Raw genomic sequence first — 20,734 nt, 5'->3', positions numbered from 1 at the left:
CCAGCAAGGAGGCTGCGGGTTACACAAGAAGCTGGGAGGGGACACAGCTGGGATAGCTGACCCAAAGTGGCTAAAAGGTATTCCATGCCAAATAAAATCATGCTCAGCATACAAAATAGAGGATAGCTGGTTAAGGAGATGATGCTAGGGAACAGGTTAGACTGGTCATTTGCTGGTGAGCAATTGTTTTTCATTTGCATTACTTGTTTTACTTGGGTTTATGCTCTCTTTTTGCTACTTTTCTTTTAATTACAATTTATTAATTTTAATTAATTTTATTTAAATTGGTATTTTTTTTCTTATCTCAATACACAAATGCTCTTTCTTTTTCCCTTATATTTCTTTCTCTCCATCCCACTGATGGAGGAGTGAGTGAGCAGCTGTGTTATCCTTAGTTGCCTGCTGGGTTTAAATCACACCACCACGATGATAACATTCTGTTCCCCAAATCTCTCCCATTCTGATCTCATTACATTCAATACAAACAATTATTCCTTGAGACTGTTCTTCTGTGGTGTCAAAGGTGCTTAATGATTTTATATCTGGAAGGATTTCATGGGGGTTAAGGTTAGTGCAATCATCTCTTCACTATGGAAGCTCAACAGGAGTTTTAGATCCTTTTTTAACTTCCAAAATTTGTGATCTTTGAAGATCTCTAAGAGATGGGGCTAAGAACAGCCTGGGTATTGCCCAAAGTGTAGGGAGTACCTACTCTTCTCTGCAAGAGGGAGATGCTCTGAGAAGAAAGCAAAAATGAAAGCATCCTCACAATCCATTAAAAGGAAACACACATTTCTTCTTAATGCAGTCTTTTCTCTTAAGAATCCTCTCTAGGCCCAGGTAACAATGATTGAGACCCACTGTATTGATTCAGTTGGGCTTACTATAGCTACACACAGATAATATATCTTCTATTTTCATCTGTTTAGCTCTTCCCCCATACACTTAAAGTTTCTCAGGCAGAACGAATATGTGCAAGGTCAGTTCTTCCCTTCATGTTTTCCCTGCATGACTGGGAATTGCACAATCTATGTGCTACCTTCCCTGGCCAGTATTTTCAGCAGTCTCAATCTTACATCTTTTAATGGCTCAGTTTATTCACTGATGTCACTGTGTGTCAGCAGCTGTCTCATTTGTGATTGACAGGCTCTACCCTCACATGTGTTCTGTTATTTATATACAGTTAGAGGAGTTTGCATGTGTCTAACATGTATGTGTGAACATCTACAATGGATGTATGTAGATGTACATTTACATACATGTAAGGTAGTTTGTGCACACACATATAATACATGAAGTCTCAGACCCTCACTGAAGGCAGCATTTTTTCAGGAGAACATTGTAACAGACCATGGTGAGGAAAGAAGGCTTCCTTCTCAAGGCAATAACTGGACAGTCAGGACTGTGACTGACTGCAATGCACAACACAATCCTTCTTTCCCCCAACTTTCCTTCTCTGTGATGGGCAAGAATTGGAGGAACTGCTGTAGCTTGTTGCAGGACACAGAATTTACAAGATACCTATTTTTTTATAGCACCTGTCAACATCAATCTGGTCAGTGACATTCAGAGGTGGTGTTACTCAAGCTAATATAATTTTATTTAATTGGCAAGTACAAATTGACTGCAATGGTTTTCCTCCCTTTACTTCACAGATGAGGTGCTGTCTTGCAACGTCCATACATAAACAAGTATAGTCTAGCATACAGGATATTCAGCATTACCACACGTTAAGAACTCAAGAAACAAACATGCTGTTTGGGCTATCCAAATCTCCAATGGTATTTGCTTCCCATTTAGGGGCAGGCTAAGCCTCTGACAACTGTCAACATATGCTCTTCTTTCTGATGTGAAATTATTTGGAAAACGGAAATCTTGTTTTCAGATCAGATACACAATTAATTTGTAAATCAGGAGAGTTTCTAAGACTGGAGAGTTTTTTCTGTAAAACAGTATATAACTGGCATTTAGGACTGACAATTTTTACGTAGTGATCAAGTCAAGAAGACGTAGTACTATATAAAAATTTGTCAGTAGGAATTGTGGTGGAAAAGATGGGTAGTTTTTGCCTGAAACATCTATAATCTTGGTTCAGAACTCAATTTAATTGTTATCAAATCAAAGGCCATATTGGGAAGCAAGTTAGAAAAGTATTATCCATAAACTCTGTCTCAAAAAAACCTAACCTTTTGTTCTCAAGAAATCTACCTAAATACTATATTTTTACATCATGTAACTTGATACTTTTATTGACTAGAAAGCTGTTGTGTTGCAGAAAACATGCTGGTTTATTGATTTCAAACAGCATTTCACCATAAGTAAAATCAGTGTGGCTGTGTTTCATTCAATAAAATGAAGCTTAAAAATTCATCTGTTTGGCAGAATTGAATACTAAACTACTTGAATAATTTCTCTTATTGCATTAGCTGACATTAGCAGTATTTATTGCAAAGGCTTCATCTGCACATGTAGCCAAGTAAAATATTTTTTAAATTAACTTTAAATAAAATCTAAACTTTTCTCATACCTATCAACATAATAACTGAATCTCCATCATGGCTTTCCCATCATAACATCAGAAATTTATAGCATAGTGTCCCAAAAGTTCTTTTTTCTCCTGTATGAGAAAGTAAATATCCCTCCCACTCACTGATGCCAGGCAGCGCTGAGGACCTAGGTGTCACACAAGTCAATCATTAATCACAGTGAAGGTACTTGCTTCAGAAGGGAAACATCTGAAAGAAATGTAGCTGTCTCTGAAGCAAAGGAGGTCAAATTGTATTTGATGTGACCTTGTATTCTGTGACCCTACTAATCTTTAAGCATGATCTGCTGTATATCCCAGCAGATATATGTGTAGACCTATTTCAAAATGAGTGGATATCTTGGACAAAATCCACAGAAAGCAATTTGTACTAATTCCATAATTCTTTAAAATCAGTACTTACCCAAGCAGAATTAAATTTTTTCAAAATCTTATTTGTCTTTAGAAATTAATCTAATTTGAAGCTACAACTTCTACTTTTTGTTAGTACTATTATACAATCATTGTCTAGAGGGTAAATTTAAGGTTTCCATCTTCTATTAATTGTGAATTTCTGTGCATTATATTTCCTAAGTTTCTGTTAAATTCTCTGGATTTTTTTTTTTTTTTTGCCTTAAACAACATTATTGTTATAAATTCATGGTAACATTACTTTTCTTTAAATTAGTGATATATTACTTTACCTCAATTTAAGAGAGTTTTAACATTGGAAAGGAAGGGAAGTTACAAAATGACAAGACAGAGTACAGTGCCATCAATATTTTTTTTTATATAATGGAAGTAAATGGTAAGGAGAGAAAAAAACTTTAAACAGTTGCTTTTTTATCCTAAAAATGACCTAGAAGACATTTCAAGTCCTATAAAGCTGGTCCCTAAAAGTCTCTGCTGCTTTACCAAAAGGTAATGAGAATTTATAGGATTCAAGTGTGTCCTATATTTCAATTTTAAGCGTAGTCTTTTGTATGTGACTAATGTTTACTGATACAAGTAAAGATTACGTTCTCTAACTCAGTGCTGACTAGAGTACAAATAGACATGTTAGAATACTCTGCAAGTCACAAGTGCTATGAAATATTCATCGAACTATTCATTGTTTTATTTATTCCCACATAAAAGTGCTTTTCTTGTCGTAGCTGGTCTCCAGACCTAGCAATAAGGTTAAGACTAACTTTTCTTTTTCTAAAGTTTCTAAAGTTTCTAAAGTTTCTCATTGAAATCAACAAAACAATTTGCAGTTCTTTGTTAAGTCATGATAATCGTATCACAATTTTTGCACACATATTTTTGCATGATTAATGCACAGTAGATTAGACACCAGATGTCTGATAGAAGCACATTATTACTAATTAATATTAGAAAAGAGTAATTAAACGGATCCCAAATCCCATCTTTTTACTGCATATCTAACTATAAAATGCATATGTCAAATCTTTGTCAACCAGTGGCTAAAAAACAGATGATTTTTTTCTCCAGAACATGAGCTTTTACAATAGAGAGGTTAAGTGTAACTATTATTTGCAATTATTTTACTGAAACATCTGGCAAATCAGCTGTAAGAGCCATGAGATATGTATGCAACTATTTAAAGCTAGGATTTTCTGCTTTGCAAGGAATTCTAGAAAAAAAAAAAATCAATAAAAAAAACCACAATGAATTAAAACTGGCTAAAAATAAGTTTCTATTCCAAGTTTAGGAAATAAAGAACACATAGGGATATATAGATGTGATAATGTAATTTACAGAATCTACAAACATTTATTGATATTTTTCTTATTTATATGCAGTGTGTTTAAATTTTGGGAGTGCAGTCAGCAGTGAGATTTTTACAAATGAGACATAGCTATAAATCAAAATATCTATATGGCTAGTGTTAATATAGAGATTTTCAGAAGGTATTTTATATGAGTTCAAACTTCTATTTACTGAGAGTACAAACTGTTTCCAGATTTTGGTTTTGATATTTCTCGTCCTATAACATCCAAGCCAATAAACTTACATAGGTCCATAGGAAGGTTTATTGTCCACAGTAAATTTTTTAATGGCTTCTGGGTAAAGTTTGACATTTGCTTACTGCAACATCAGACCCTTGACAAGTAGAGATATCTTATTACCCCATTGCTGGGACAGATTATATTGCTAATCTGAGGGTGTTTGTGGTTCACACCACCAGTGACCTCATACATTGCTGGACACATTTGCACAAGAGATTTTATCTCCCCTACTGTTTTTAAAATGCCAGTCATCAGTCCAAATGGATGGCAGATCCCTCTCTTTTCAACTGAAGCCATTAGTTGCCCTGAAGTTGATTTAAAAAAAAAAAATAACATTGAAGGAACTGAAAATATTATGATGTTTACATGAGAATATTTGAGTAAAAATCACTATTTTAGATTTTCCTAAAAAGTGAAATTAATCCCAGTTTGCAAACAAGCAAAATTAAGGTAACAGTAACTGCTTGAGAAAACAACATATACATGAAAATAAGCCCTCCAAATGCAGACAAAATATATAAACATCTCTTACTTAGATTGCTAACTTCAGTGTATAAGAGATCCTCTGTGAAACATACTAACAAATTTGTCTGAATTCACACAGAGATAATTCTAAGATTGTAAGTAACAGTTAATTTTTGAGGACACTGTACTAATACACAATATCATGAGAACGATGACCAGGATATTCAGTCACACATAGTCTTGTCTGCTTTTTTTTAAATTACTTTTTTTTTCATCTCACCTAACTACCACCTAACTAGTCTTTCAGTGCTACCCAAGTCACTATAAGGCAAAATCAGTACAGCCCATAATGTTATGCTTACTATTAAAAATAAGATATAGTTTATGCCATCCATTGCAATTAGAATGCCAGAAATATTTTCCTTTTAAATAAATGTTTCTAAATAAATTATATTATTGCACATTTTTCTTCTTTGTAGTTGCCTCTTGTCTGAGACACACTTTGTGACTTCATCTGACAATAGACATGCAAAAACTTTTTGACCATCTGAATTAACTGTCACTTGAGAAAGTACCATTTGCAAATGAGATGATGAAAAAAGCTTATCCCACCAATAATATTGAAGAAAAATCCATCCAAAAGTCTGAGTAGTGACAAAAAAAATATTCAGAGTCATATCTAAACTTATATATCAAACTCCGTAATGAACTGGATTTTATGTCCAGATTTACTAAATTAATGTTCTTTTCAAATTTAGTAATCTGCATATCTCCAAAGTCTTCATACGTGTTGTAAATTCAGTTGCTGTTATTCTAAATACTCATTTTCTCCTATTATTATTTCAAACACAATAGATTCTACTGACAAAAGAAGTATTAATGTGTGGTGAGTTAGCAAAACTGGACAGGAGAGAGAGAGAGAAATATAAAAAACAGCTTGTAAATTGAGATAAGGATGGAGAGATCACTCAGCAATTACCATCACGGGCAAAACAGACTCAGCCTAGGGAGAAAAAGGTTTGATTTATTAAAGAAACAATAAGAACAGGGAGATGAGAAATAAAACTGAATCTTAAAAACACCTCCCCCCACCCCTCCTCTTCCTGAGACTCCCCTTTCTTCACCCCCCAGCGGCACAGGGGATGGGGGTTGTGGTCAGTTCATCACAGATGAACTTTGCCGCTGGCTCTTCTCAGAGTGAGGCCTTCTCACACTTCCCACTGCTACACTGTGGAGTCCCTCCCCATGGGAGACAGTCCTTCATGAACTTCTCCAGCGTGGGTCCTTCCCATGGGCTGCAGCTCCTCACGAACTGCTCCAGCATGAGGCCTCCCACGGGGGCAGTTCCTCACACCCTGCCCTAGAGTGGGTCACCCACCAGGAAAACAGTCCTTCAGGTACTGACTGCTCCAGTCTGAGTCCCTCACAGGATCACAAGTTCTGACAGCAAACCTGCTCTGGCGTGGCCACCTCCCCCACGGACTCCTAGGTCTTGCCAGGAACTTGCTCCAGGGAGAGCTTCCCACAGAGTCACAGCCTCCTTCAGGCATCTGCCTGCTCTGGTATGGGGTCTTCCATGGGCTGTCAGTAGATCTCTGCTCCCTAGTGGCCTCCATGGACTGCTGGGACAACCCGCTTCACCATAGTCCTCACCATGTATCATAGGGAACCCTTTTTTCCAGGGTCCTAAGCACCTCCTCCCACTCCTTCTCCACTGACCTCAGAGTCTGCAGAGGTGTTTTCACATTCTCCCTTCCTGTTGCTGCTGCAGTTTTGCAGCTGCACCACAACTTCTTCTCCTTCTCAAATGTTATTCACAGAGGCATTACCTCCATCACTAATTGGCCAGGCCTAGGTCAGGTGCAGGGTCCAGCTTAGAACTGACTGGCCCAAACCCTATGAGCTACAGAGGAAGCTTCTAGCAATTCTTTATTTAGAGAAGTCACCCCTGGAGGCCCCCTGCTACCAAAAAAACTGACCCATTCAAAATCACTACAAGTATTAATATCATTAGTGGAAATATTTCCCTATCTTTCAGATTTGCTTCTTTTTCTATTTAAATCCATCAGGAATCGCAATTAGAATCTTATACTGCAAACACATGCAAAATGCTGATAATGTAATAGTAAAAATTATTAGGAAATAACACAATCAAAAGATTTAGGACTTCATACTTTAAGAGTTTACTTATATGAGACTTGGCTATGTAGGGAGAATACAGCTGTGGAAGGCAAATTAAGAGTATGCAGTATTACAGAGAGGTTTAGTGGCATGCAAACAAATTCTTTATTCTCCCTCTAATGACTATGTGAAAAGAACAGGTGCGTGTATTTGAATGTTTCCACAAACTCATATGTTTGGAAAAAAGAATATTTTTTCATGCCATTTTGCAAAAATTATCTCGTTTATGCCTGTGTTTCTTCTCTATTTTTCTCATATTTTCTTTTTTAAGTTTCGATTTTGTAGGGAACAACATGGAAATTCTTCCTATTTGTTCACATTACTTTTCCTGATAGTTTTATTTACTGTCCCCTGGCTTTTGCAGTCCTCTTCTTTCTCATATCCACGTAGTTGGAATTTAGCATGAGTGAGAGGAAACTGAGCATAAAAAAATCATGTCTACCAAATCTGTAAAATATTTTTCTATACACAGAAATATACATGCATGTCAACTGAAATGAAGTATTTTATTAAGTCTACTTAACAGAAAATTAAGATGGCATTTTTGTTCAAACTCCTGCTGAATACGTGTTACTGAGCCCTCAGTGAGCAGATATCAGGAGTAATTTGTATTTTAAACCAGTCAGACACTCTTTTATGTCCTCATTGTTTTTTTTCTGAGTTACAGCAAGACTTTCAACAGCTGGAATACACAGTACAGCTGTACTGGGCTTATTTCCTGGTTTTCTTACATAGCTCAATTTCACAGTTACCCAGATTTGCATGAACTGGATAAAGCTCCTCTTTTGTAATTTAGCTTTTCAAAAGTCTTATGATTAACATGAGAAACTGCCTTTGCAAAGCATTTCTGAATATAATAGTATTTTGCTTGACAAACAAATCATGTCAGCATTACTAAATGCAATGTCCATTGCTTTCAATTAAATTTTCTTTCAGGCTTTCTGGAGATCCCACCCATATTCGGTTACCAGTTTTCTTTATTCTGTAAGACTCTGTATGCAGACAGTTTTCCTCATTTTAAGCTATTGTGTCTCATTTCCTATTCTTTTTTTCTTTTGAGTGCCAGTCTCAGTAAATGGCAGCCAGACTACCCTACCAATGCAGTACACTTTTGGCTGTCCAGTTCTCCTTATGGGTCAGGTTCTGGCACTCAAACTCTCACAAATGAGCTAGGTCATTCACACTCTCATGTACATAATTTTTCCCTGCAATTTTATAAGCAGTCTTTTTAGTACACTTTTGTAGTTCACTGCTCAGGTTCTGTTACTATTTCATCTTTATTTTTCTGTCTTTTCCTGTAACTTCACAAATTTTACCTAGTTAGATCTATTCCAAGTTTTCCTGCAAAGATCATCCTCTGAAATCATCTTTTTTACCACATCCCTCTCACCAAATCCCCTTCAGTTGCCTTTTACATCAAACATAAACTGCTTATCTGTGCTTTTAAGATATTTGCATTACTTCCAACCTATTCCTCATCTATCACCTTCACTATTGAGATGTACAGTCCAGTCTGCACATCCCACGTGCTTGTAATGAACAATAATAAATCACCAAGATCAGATGATATTCACCGAAGAGCTTCAAAAGAACTCAAGTGCCAGTCTTGGGCCAGCCAGGATCGGGGCGATGTGCTGAAACACACTAAAACCATTCAGGATTGCTGAATGGGGAGTATTGCCATGACCAAATGCCACTCTGCTGTATGCAAGCCCCCAATTTATTGTCAAAGTTACACAATATCTGTTTTTGCTTTTACATCCTGCTGACCTTCAGGCTCTGCTTGTTTTCCACTCTCACGCTGTTGCTTCTCACACTCACAACCGGCCATTCTGTAGCATTAACTCATTCACCAGCAATGAGTCTTACACTCTGAAGGTCGGTTTACATTTTTTGCCAATTAGCAGTTCTTTACTCCCACACTCAAGGATGAAATAGCCAGTCTACTAACTGCAACACATACTCTCTCATATAAAACCCTGTCAATGTCATAGGAATAGATGGTGGTCAGCATGAGAAAATTTTTTAGAGAAGTCATAGGGAAGATCTCGGGAATTACACTCCAGGGAATCTGATGGGCATATGACACAGACCAATATCAGTTATTCTAAAGAATAAGTGTAAGCTACATAGCTAAGTATGGATAGAACAAGTATCAATGTGGCACAGGGAAATAACTTCTCACTAATCTATTGCAATTTCTTAAAATAGGCACTGAGCACAGGGACAAGACAGCTCATTTGTCTTGTCATTTGGTATACAAAAGACATTTACTAAAATCCTTCACTGATGCCTGATTAACTAAGATACTCACGGAAGTAAATATCCTCTTATACATAACAAAATAAAATAAAAAAGTAAGAAATAGCTTATTAGTGGAATCCCACCAGAGTCTGTATTGCTCAGCATGTTTACGAGTGATTTGGAAAAGACAGCAATGATACCATGCTTACCAGGATGGTAAGGATAAGGGTTACTAATGACCAGAAAAAAGCCTGAGTGATGTGGTAAAATGACAAAGGAAATTCAGTACAGATACATTTAAAGTGATGTGTACAGAAGAACAAGTCCAAATCTTACAAAACAGGGTTAGAATTAGATTATTAGTGCTGAGAAGTCCTGAATTTCTAAAGCTGGCCAAATATTGTGAGGGTTCAAAATGTGCAGGTGATCAAATAGTCATTAATGAAAGTTAAAGGAAGACAAACCAGATAAGATTACTCTTAGAAAATTCCCTTCCAGAATCTGGAGAGTACTCTTGGGAAGTTAATACTGTGCATTTGCTCTGTTCTTAGTAATTCATATTAGCAACAAAGATAGGATGGTCATTCCTGCATTGTTAAGTGTTCAGGAAAGTTCTCTTTCCATCATCCTGTTCCATGCTTCAGGGAGGACTTGCCCATGAATGCTGATAAGGTCATTTCAGGATTTTTCTCTGAATCTGCATTTCCGTAAGTCTTGCAAAAGAACTTGACAGACAAACAGGAAGTTTATGCACTGATCTTTCCCAGCTATGATGACTTGCTTCTGTGTCTTCTACTAACATGTCTGTCTTGTTGTATGCTTAGATACAATCCCTACACACAGCAGCATTTTCTGTTTTGCCACAACAAACAAGCACTGGTTTCTGACTAGTGATTCTAAAGATACGAGAATTCTGGTAATTAATATGATGAAGAATATCAGATATGGAATTTTAAATGTGTAAAAATAGTATAGTTTGAGATTTGCAGCTGTGGGGGGTTCATTGATCTGGGGGTGAAAAGAAGCTTCCTTCATGATAAACATGCATTAGCATAACAGAAGTTATGTTATCTTATCCTTATCTTAAGATTCCTAAGTATTCTTAAGAAACTTATGTTATGGAAAAAGCACTGAATCTTTCTTCAATCAAAGGGGTTTATGTATCTTAAAGCTTTGCCAGCTTTAGATACACCAAGTATAACCAGGAAAAATCTTGAAGTGAAAGAACTAAAAATATTTTCATTGAATGATATTCATAATCCAAAGCTGATGTGGTTAGTTTTATTTTGCTTTCTCCATTAAGCCCAAAGTCATCTAAAAATAAGTGTTGAGAATGTAGCTTCAGGCAAACTCCAAGCCATTCACACAGACTTCTACTAAAACAGAGAGGCTGTTGTTGATGTCTTCACTACAAAGCTGTCATTGTTTACAACATTGAGCTATCATGATTTGGATAGTGTTCATACACGTATTTTTTGTGTTTATGTGGCACCCTGAAGGGTACCTAATGGAATAAAATACACCAAAAAGCCAGGGTCACTTTATTCAACAAAAATTAGGTTATTAAGGTCAAAGGCTTCTTTAACAACAACCAAACATTTATTCAGCTTCCAATTACTCATCTCAGAACTTGCTATATGCATAAGAATAGCAGGGGAAAATGTTGCTCTAGATGTTAGTTCTTTCAGATTATAGTAAAACTGTAATAGCCTTCTTCCATTATACATTTTCCCGTATATTTCAATCAACATGTCACTTAGCTGCTGCTGCTGAAGTGCACTTAATATTTTCATTAAAATCAATAAAGCCAAGAAATGACAAGGGTGCAGGTGGATGCAAGCAATTAAACTTCTCCTATATGTATTGTTAACTAGCAGATGGGAAGAGAAGCTTCATTCAACACCTGTCCCTTTTCTTTTGAATGGCAGCTAACAGAAATCCACTTAGCCAGCTTTTGTCTGCTTATTTTGCTGACAGATGATGTGAAGAAGTAGGCAGTTATAAGGCCAGTAATTCAGAATTAATTTTCCCTTCAAAAGAGTGATGTGGACAACTGAGTGCAGTAATGGTACCTGCTCAGAATTCAGGGGGTAAACAAGATAATTTGAGATAATGGGATGGAAATAAAAGCTCTGTAAAGGTTTGCTCCTCACATGGCTCTCAAAGGCACACTCACTAACACTTTTTATCCACCTCAAATGAAAGTCAGAAGAGTTAATCATTGAAGCATTAGCCTGATGTACTTTTGTGTGAGGTAGGATTGAAAAATAAGAAAATAAAACAAGAGATCCCAATATTAAAAATAGATAATAGTGAAAGAAAGCACCTAAGCTACAGAGCGATTGTTTATCAGTCATATTTTCAGAATGTGCCACAAATTAAAGTGAGATGTGATCTATACATAGGTTGCATATTTGCAGTTGTATTTTCCGTAAAGGGAAGTCATCATATCTGCAGTTATGCAGGATCATTTTTTTATCCTGTCACCTGTGCAGCACTAACCAGAGAAGACCTCATTACTAGGAAAAAAAAAGCAGCTTGAAAAGCACCATTGCCTGCCAACAAGCCAAATGCAATTATTTATTCTCTAAGTGTGCACACATTTATGTGGAATCTAGAAGCCACAGGCCTGCATACACTGCTCTGGGTCATCAAATCATGGAATCATTAAAGGAAAAGACCTTTAAGATCATCAAGTCCAACCATTAACTTTGCACTGCCAAGTCCACCACTAAACCATGTTCCTAAACACCACACCTACACATCTTTTATGTACCTCCAGGAATACACAATCACTTAAGATGTGAACATTTCAAGACAACTATCAAAAAGAAAGGGAACCTTTTCAGCAACTTCTGGTAGTTACACTCATGTACTAATATATTAAAGAGCAGTCCAGGCTCAGGCTAGTTATTCAACACAGTTGCTTTTGTGTCTGCCATACACAGTCAAGTCTTCCCAGGGAAAACTACTTGGTCTTCAGGTTCACCACAAATTATAGTTTTGGCAGGTTGCCAGGACTGGGAAGCTCTCCATTGTGAGAATTGTCAGAGGCTCATGTCCAGGCTTCTCTCTTTCATGCTGCTCTTCCTGTGCTCCCTGCAGCTGAAGTGTGCCTAGAAGGGACAGTCAGTGGCAAACAACCACAGCTCCCCAGTAGGCCTGTACCTCATCACCAGCAGAGCAGTTGCACACTGTAGCTACAATGGTAAGTCGATAAATACACCCTTCTTATGTAACTGACACTTTGTTCACAGGCTGTACTTTATGACAACATAGCACACAGTCTTAGGAGGTTGTACTTCCCGCAACTCCGTCACCCATCTGTACCACCTCCAGTTTACAGATTGTACAAACCACTGCCCTCTCTTCCTGTGAATCAGATCTCATCAGACAAGAAATATGTGCTGAAGTGTTTCTCTTTCCTTTAACTCTTCCTTCTGTCATGGTACTCTGCTTTTTATGTCAGATCTTAAACTAGGATCCAGTCCTCCAAAGATTTCTAGACTGTCTTCTGTCAGGTTAATGAAAAGTTGTGCAGGGAGCTGTGCAAGACAGCTGGAATGTACTGAACTGTGTCCAGGTGAGGATGAGGGATGAGTTGAGAGTTTGTGTGTTAGAATTAAGGGGCAGACTAGCAAGTGTGAAGCTGTTGTGGGTGTCTATTACAGACCACCTGAACAGGATGGGGAAGTTGATGAGATCATCTACAGGCAACTGGGAGCAGCCTTAAAATCACAGGCCCTGGTTCTAATGGGAGATTTCAACTACCCAGACATCTGCTTGAAGACCCACACAGCTAGCCACTTACAGTCCAGGAGGTTTCTTCAGTGCATAGATGATAACTTCTTGATGCAAATGCTGGATGTGCCAACTAGGAGAGGAGCACTACTGGATCTTGTGCTCATGAACAAGCAGGGTCGAGTTGAAGTGGTGAAGGTTGAAGGCAGCCTTGGCTGCAGCAACCACAAGATGGTGGAGTTTAGGATCTTGTGTGGTAGGAACAGAATACCAAGCAAGATCACAGCCCTTGACTTCAAAAGGAACAGCTTTGGCCTTTTCAAGCAATTGCTAGGGGGAGTCTTGTGGAACAGGATATTGTAGGATAAAGGGGTCCAAGATAGTTGGTCTGTATTCAAGAATCACTTTTTCCAGGCTCAGGATCAGAGCATCCCAGCAGGTAAGAAATCAAACAATGGAACCAAGAGACCCACATGGTTAATTAAGGAACTTCTGGGCCATCTCAAGTGGCAGAAGAGAGTTCATAAATCATGGAAGGAAGGGATGACCACTTAGGATGAATATAAGACTGTCGTCAGAGGATATAGGGAGGCAACTAGGAAAGCTAAAGCCTCATTGGAGTTGTGCCTTGCAAGGGAGGTCAAGGACAACAAGAAGGGCTTCTTCAAATACATTGCAGATAAAACTAACACTAGAGGAAATGTAGGCCCAGTATTCAATGAAGCAGGTGCCCTGGTGACAGAGGATACAGAGAAGGCAGAGTTACTGAATGTGTTCTTTGCCTCTGTCTATACACAGCTGGAGACTGTCCTTAGGAGCCCCAGACTGCAGAAGAAGTAGGGTTAAAGGAGGAGTTTTGTTTCGTTGATGAGGACCAGGTTAAGGATCAGTTGAGCGGTCTGGATGTACATAAATAGAGGGCTATGTATTTTTCAGGAAAGACAGACTAACAAGGCATGGAGGTGGAGTTACTGTCTATGTGAGGGAGTAATTAATGTGTACCAAACTGTGCCTGGGTGGGGATGAGGAGCGGGTAGAGTGCTTATGGGTAAAAATTAATGGGCAGGGCAAGGCAGGTGATATTGTTGTAGGAGTTTGCTACAGGCCACCTGATCAGGAGGAGAATGTGGATGAGGCCTTCTACAAACAGCTGAGAGCTGCCTCATGATCACAGTCCCTGGTCCTCATGGGGAACTTTAACCACCCTGATATTTGCTGGGATAGCCACACAGCCAAGCACAAGCAGTCCAGGAGGCTCCTATAGATTGTTGACGACAACTTTCTGTCACAGGTGATCGAGGAACCAACAAGGAGGGGTGTGCTGCTGGACCTGGTACCGACAAATTAGGAGGGCCTGGTTGGGTATGTGAAGGTTGGCGGCAATCTCAGCTGCAAGTGACCATGAGATGGTAGAGTTCAAGATCCTGTGTGGAAGAGGCAGGACATAAAGCAAGACCGTGACCCTGGATTTCAAGTGAGCCAACTTTGTCCTCTTCAAAGATCTACTTGGATGGATCTCATGGGATATGATTCTAGAAGATAGAAGTGCCAATGAGAGCTGGTCAATCTTCAAGCACCACTTCCTCCAAGCCCAGGATCAGTGTGTCCCAATGCGCAAGAAAGGAGGAAAAGGAGGTAGGAGGCCTCCATGGATGAGCAAGGATCTGCTGGGACAACTCAGGCAGAAAGCAGCCACCTATGAGAGGTGGAAATAGGGGCTGGCTTCTTGGGAAGAGTATAGGAACATTGCCAGGGCATGCAGGGGTGCAACTAGGAAGGCTAAAGCCCTTCTAGAATTAAATTTAGCCAGGGAAGTTAAGGACAGTAATAAGGCATTTTGCAAGTACATCAGCAGCAGAAGGAAGGGAGGGGGAATGTGGACCCACTGCTAAACACTGAGGGTGCCCTGGTGTCTGAGGATGCAGAGAAGGCCGAAGTACTGAATGTTGCCTTTGCTTCAGTCTTTACGGCCAAGGTCAACCCTCGGGAAGCCCAGTCCAGCAAGGATGATAGTATGGCCTGGGTAGCAGAGGACTTACCCTGCATGGAAGAGGAAGAGGTTAAAGACTTGTTGGGCAAGCTTAAGGCTCATAAGTCAATGGATCCTGATGGGATGCATGCAAGAGCACTGAGGGAGCTGGCTGATGTGATTGCTAAGCCTCTCTTCATCTTTTTCGAATAATCATGGAGCACAGGCGAGGTGCCTGAGGACTGCAGGAAGGCCAATGTCACTCCAGTCTTCAAAAAGGGCAAGAAGGATGACCCAGGAAACTACAGGCCAATCAGCCTCGCCTCCATTCCTGGAAAGGTGATGGAAGAACTCATTATAAATATCATCACTAAACATATGAAGGAAAAGATGGTTATCAGAGGGAGTCAACATGAATTCACCAAGGGGAAATTCTGTTTGACCAACCCAATATCCTTCCATGAGTGCATAACCAGCTGACTAGATGAGTAGAGAGCAGCAGATGTCACCTGCCTTGACTTCATCAAGGCTTTTGACACTGTCTCCTATAACATCGTCATCAGAAAGCTCAAGTAGTATGGCATGGATGAGTGGACTGTGAGGTGGATCAAGAGCTAGCTGAATGACAGAGCCCAGAGAGTGGTGATCAATGGCACAGAATCGAGTTGGACTCCTGTGGCCAGTGGAGTTCCACAGGGCTGGCTTCTGGGACCAGTCTTGTTCAACATCTTCATCGACGACCTGGATAAGGGGACAGAGTGTACCCTCAGCAAGTTGGCTGATGACACCAGACTGGGAGGACTATGATTCCCCAGAAGGCTGTGCTGCCATTCAGTGGGATCTTGACCAGCTTGAGAGTTGGGCAGAGAGGGACCTCATGAGGTTCAACAAGGACAAGGGCAGAGTCCTGCATTTGGGAAGGAACAACCCCATGCACTAGTAAAGGCTGGGGGTCAAACAGCTCTGCTAAGAGAGACTTGGGAGTCCTGACTGATAATAAGCTAAATATGAGCCAGCAATGTGCCCTTGTGTCCAAGAAGGCCAATGACATCCTGGGATGCATCAAAAAGAGTGTGGCCAGCAGGTCAAAGGAGGTTCTGCTCCCCCTCTACTCTGTCCTGGTGAGGCCTCATCTTGAGTACAGTTCTGGGCTCCTCATCTCAAGAGGGACAGAGAACATCTGGAGAGAGTCTAGTGCAGGGACACCAAGATGATCAGAGGAGTGGAACATCTTCCTTAGGAACCTCCAGTTCCTTGCTCTGCATGATGTGTCTGTTGTAAGTGCCCACGTCGAGCTAATTTATTCACTTCATACGCTTGCCTTGCAGCACTGAGCATTTTTTAGTAAATTTACTCCAGAGCCCATAGTTCTGTAGCAGTAAAATCTGAACACAGAGATGTCCATCTGTTCTGAATGAGTTCTGAGAACTGGTGTGGAGTGGTACTTTCAATTGCAGATGAAAAAAATATGACCTGTGACATACAACAGACATTTCATCCTTGTTCTTCCAAAGCCTCTTATAATAAATGCTTTTGAATATTTTTTTCTTTTTCTTTCTAATAGTGCCTGCAGGTTAAGTGACAAAATTTACACATTTTTACCTTTAATTCTCTTCATTTTCACTATTCTCTGCTCAAGATTCAGAAGACTGTTATTGTTTGTCTTCATAACAATACTTTTTGTAAAGGTTTTTGCTAGTGAAAAATATTTGTTAAAAACTGCTCTTTTTTTCTTTTACTGAAAGATTTGTTCTATATTTCCCATTCACAGAGACACAGAATCTTAAAGGTTGGAAGAGACCTTGAAAGATCATCAGGTCCAACCCCCCTGCCAGAACAGAACCACCTAGAGCAGATCACACAGGAACTCATTTGGCTGGGTTTTGAGTGTCTCCAGAAAAGGAGACTCAACAACTCATCTGGGCAGCCTGTTCCAGTGTTCCATCACCCTCACAGTGTAGAGGTTTTTCCTTGTGTTTCTTTGGAACCTTTTATGTTCCATCTTCTACTTGTTTGCCCCTTGTCCTATCATTGGACATCACTGAGAGCAGCCTGGCTCCATACCTAGCCTTTACATATTTGTAAACATGAATGAGGTCACCTTCCAGTCTCCTCCAAACTGAAGAACCCCAGATCCCTCAGCCTTTCATCATAAGGGAGATGCTCCACTCCTTCATCTTGGTGGCCCTGTGCTGAACTCTCTCCATCAGCTCCCTGTCCTTCTTGAACTGAGAGACCCAGAATTGTACACAATATTCCAGATGAGGTTTCCCAAGGACAGAGTAGGAGGGGATGAGAACCTCTCTCAACCTACTACCCACAGCCCTTCTAATACAGCCCAAGATGCCATTGGACTTCTTGGCCACAAGGGCACATTACTGGCTCATGCTCATCCTGCTGTCCACCAAGACCCCCAGGTCCCTTTCCCCTACACTATTCTCTAACAGTTCATTCCCCAACTTGTACTGGTACGTGGGGTTATTCTTTCCCAGATGCAAGACTCTACACTTTCTTCTCAAAGAAATTTTTTAATTTAGGGGTAAAAAATAATTGCTAATATAAAAAATTTACTTAAGTGATTCTCAGCACAGGGATACAACTGTTTCCTAGTTTAAATGATGAAATGTTGTATTTTTAATAAGATACCATTCAATGTGTATAATGAATATAATTAGAGCTAATTCTCAGGAGTATGACAAATCATACTAGGCAAAAATGGCTTTATGAAGTCTTATAGATGTTGGTTGCTAAATACAACAAATGAAGATATCTGAAAACTATCCTATTTCAGAGAAACTTTTTTTTAATGTATATATATGTATTCCAAAATAGATCAGAACATGCCAGGAAGTGACAGAGCGTCTAGGAATGTTCATCAGAATCACTCATTTCAACATAAGCAAATGCAACTCCAGAACTCTCAGGTGATCCACACGTGGCCCAGTTTTGTGATCAAAAATATTGTCAATTTTTCTAAGAGCTAGTCCTACTATTTATATTCACAAAGGTTTGTTTAATCAGAGTTATTATTTCAAACTCTCAGGAAATATCCATTAAATAAACTACTAATCTTCATTCTATTGCACTTTATTCTGTATTCAACTGGTAGAAGACAACATTCACATTTTCCAGTTTGCCAGCGACTCATGACAATGGAGTCTTAGGATCATTGTAACTGCCAGCAGCATTATCTGCCAACACATAGCAAAGAGCTGAGAAATAGGAAACATCATGTCTATACAAAAGGATGTCATGTAAATAACAAAGTCAAGGAGTCTATTATTTTCTAAGCACTATAGCATCAGTTACATTGTAGCTCTCTACTACAGTTCTCAATACCCTACAGAATTTCAAGTGGCAGGTTGTGAGTTTCCTGAAAACAGGATATTGGTTTTATATGCATTTGTGGATAAGTTTGGATGGTTTTGCTAGTTGCTCTTCTTCATAGCTTCTGATTTACTCATAGAATATTTATTTATTTGTGCAGAAAACGGTACTGTTAGATAACTCGACAAGGAGAAATAATAACAGATAGTGACTTGGAAGGTACAAGTTGAGCATCAGGAAAAAAAAAAATCACTTGGAGGATGGCAGAGCACAGGAGGAGTCCATCTGCAGAGGCTAGAGAATCTCAGAGATTTTCCACAGTCAGTAGAGATTTTCGCATTCACATCATGACTGTCCTGGTCTACCTTTGGTTACAATCGTACTAGAGTTTGGGCTGAAAACCCAAAGATTCTGTGATTCTGGGAAAATGTTATCATGACAAAAAGTATACAAGTATTTTATCATTACAGTTTATTGGTATCTTCCTTTTTGTTTTAAAAATACCTAATCTGAAGGAACAGATAAAATACTTGATAAAATACCTAACAGAATTAGCTACTATTACGTAAAATCTCCATTAATCTGCAATCGATTAAAAACGTTTGCCAGCCTGTTGGATTTGCTTAGCAAGCTAAAGGAAAGAAGCCTAAGTAGAAAATAACTGAAGCTACAAGAAAACAGATTTTTAAAAGGAATAATAAAACATATATAGACTAGAGTTCCTGGTTTATAGGTAAAACCATTGCTCTGTTTGGTAAAAATAGTGTCCAGTGAGTAATAATACTACTTAATTGTTCATTTCTCAATCCAGAAGGCAATTACTTCTTTCCCACTGTAAATCTCAACAAGAGTAATATGTGTATTATATATGTCTATTTATAGATCAGAATTAATTTGCAACAGTACAACAAATCATACAGCCATGGAAAATATAAATATGAAAAAGAAAGGATATAAATAACATAGATATACAATATTGCTATTAATATCTTTCCTGAAAGAAGACGATCACACTATAACATGCTTTTCCTTCATGACCAAAACATGAGAAAAATGCAAAAAACACTTCATTTGTCTATCCAGACACCCTTCCATTGCCATTGTAAAAAGCTTGCTTTACACCAGCAACATCAAAAATATTTTTTTCATCCAAAGGCATCTGGAAAAGTTGACAGATCTTATGTTATCTTAAGTTTAATGTTGTAAAGTGCTTTAGCAGCTGTCTTCTTCGTCTGTATTTTGCAGCACTCACATTCACTCTCATCGGCCTCATTTTCTCATTTACTGAACAAAGCAGGACTCATCGTATGGGTACCCTTTCAGATATGTCTGGGACATCTGGCTCTAAAAGCCTTGTCCATTGTTTTTTTTTGTTTTTTTTTTTCTCACTAGGATCAAAGCTTCTTTCTGCTTTAAGTTCTGAGAAGTTTTAACATGTCACATGTGTAGGATCAAGAAACTCACGGAAATCTCCCAACAGAATAAATCACACACGGTACCTGAGGTTGAGAGAGATACGCAGGGAAAGTGGGATTTATACCAGTTGTGCAAAAAAATCTCAATGCATCAAGGAAAGAAGGAGATAAAAAAGAAGAAAAGCAAGTTCACAGTAAATTAGAGTTCATCTAAGTGAGATGAGAATCTGTTCATAACCAAAAGGTGAAATAGTGTTAAATATCTATTGGAACACTTTATGAATACCCAGCCTTCGCAAGTGAGTGTGGAACAAGTTAGGCCTCCAAAAGCAACCCAACTACTCTCTCAAAGGTCTAGCAAAGTAGCAGAGATAATAGCTCTTCCAATCAAATCCCATTTGCCACTCAGCCACAACACTGCTCTGTTTATTGGAAATGGGATTTCTTCTTTACATTCTCTCACACTTAATGCTCCTTCTACGTTTACATTTTAAATGTTTCACAATAAAAGGCAAGTCATCAAAAGACACTGTGACACCTTTCTTTAAATCTGTCATCTATAGTGTGGATGGTTCCAAATGTGCTTCTCAAGTGATTCGAGAGATTTCCCTCTCCCACAACAGAGTTCACATTCCCTGTGGAATTTCTCAAGTGTCCTGGGACAGGTTCTTCCCTACTCCATAGGAATTTAACATGGTAGGCAGGACACTCATTCTGCACAATTTTCTCTGTAGACCCATATCACACTCTGACCTACCAACCCTCACCACTCACTCTGTTTGTAGCATAGAGGGGACGATTTCAGACAATTTTAATCTTCAGTAAAGAATCTTTGACCATCACTCAGGACATGGTC

Source organism: Colius striatus, chromosome Z (assembly GCF_028858725.1).
Source record: "Colius striatus isolate bColStr4 chromosome Z, bColStr4.1.hap1, whole genome shotgun sequence".
NCBI lineage: Eukaryota > Metazoa > Chordata > Aves > Coliiformes > Coliidae > Colius > Colius striatus.
Note: the sequence above shows the minus strand (reverse complement) of the source record.